Source organism: Egretta garzetta, unplaced genomic scaffold, assembly GCF_000687185.1.
Source record: "Egretta garzetta isolate BGI_Z169 unplaced genomic scaffold, ASM68718v1 scaffold949, whole genome shotgun sequence".
In the NCBI taxonomy this organism is placed as follows: Eukaryota; Metazoa; Chordata; class Aves; order Pelecaniformes; family Ardeidae; genus Egretta; species Egretta garzetta.
Window position 1 is genome coordinate 4,272 of NW_009260819.1, and position 337 is coordinate 4,608.

The following is a 337-nucleotide window of genomic DNA, read 5'->3' on the forward strand; positions in this document are numbered from 1 at the left end:
AGCCTGCTGTTGCGATTTCACAACCCCGCGGGCAAGCTTGGGGAGGGCTCCCCAGCCAGCAAAGCCCCAGGGCTGCTGTGAATGCTTCCCAGCTGCTGCCGGCCCTGGGAAGCCAAGCTGGTGCTTCTGGCTCTCCCTCCTGCACCAAGCACAGCAGCCCTCGGAGCGGGCACGGCCACGCCGCCCACTGGCTCCTGGCGGCTTGGGTCCAGGTCCCTGCTCTAGAGGCACCTCCGGGGCCTGAGCTGTGCAGAGCCGGGGCTGGGAGAAGACAGACGGCCAGCAAACCGTGTACCTCCTCGGGGTACGGGCTGGGAATGGCCCGGGGGCAGGCGCC